Source organism: Parus major, chromosome 8 (genome assembly GCF_001522545.3).
Source record: "Parus major isolate Abel chromosome 8, Parus_major1.1, whole genome shotgun sequence".
NCBI classification, from domain to species: domain Eukaryota; kingdom Metazoa; phylum Chordata; class Aves; order Passeriformes; family Paridae; genus Parus; species Parus major.
This window is the reverse complement of record NC_031777.1, coordinates 30,691,235-30,692,076: the sequence shown is the minus strand read 5'-3', so window position 1 is coordinate 30,692,076 and position 842 is coordinate 30,691,235.

The window sequence follows — 842 nt, the reverse complement described above, 5'->3', positions numbered from 1 at the left end:
CAGTGGACGTGGTGAACCCAGGGACTCTCTTGCCTCCCAAGACCCAAACATGCAGAAATCCCAGGCTGGACCTGGTTTGGGTGGCCAGAGCCAACCCGTGGTGAGGCTCTGGAGCTGCTGCCTGGGACCTGCCCCGAGCGAGGCAGCTCAGGCCCGGCTGCAGAACTCGCTGTGAGGCTCTTGCTGTGCAGCAGCAACGTGTCCTGGGCTGAGCTGGTTAATTACTGGGTAATTACTGACAATAAAGAGTCCAAGCTGAAGCCACAGAGCTGCTCTGTGTCCCAGTGCAGCCACCTGGGCCACGCTGGGGGTGTCCTCAGCCGAAGCACGGATGAGCTGGTACCGTGTCAGGTTCAGGAATATTGGAGTTTTTTAATAACTCCTCATGGCTGCAGAAGGAGGGGGTGACAATCTGGTGGCAGCAGTGTGGGGCTGGGCTGTGGCTGCAGCTGTGACACACGGCTGGATTGTCACAGCTCCCTGCTCACAGCCCTGCTGGGCAGGGACGTGTCCCCAGGGGCTGAGCACGGAGCAGGAGCTCGGCAGCCTCCGCCTGCAGTCACTGCTTGTGAGGAATTTACAGTGGGTTGATTCCCAAGGGTAAATCTGGAAAGTTCTTCATGAAAGAAATAGAGAGGAAGCCCTCAGCTCCTCAGCTGGGCAGTTTCCTTTGTCAAATGTTCTTCAGTCCTGGTTCTTCTTTAAAGACATCTGTTCATTTCCACAACAAACTGGTAAGAGCAAGGCTTTCTCCCCAGAAATTCCATCCTTTTATTTGGTGCCTGTGGACTTGGGTCAGTGGTGGGTCCGTGGTGGCTTTGGCAGTGCTGGGGAAAGGTTGG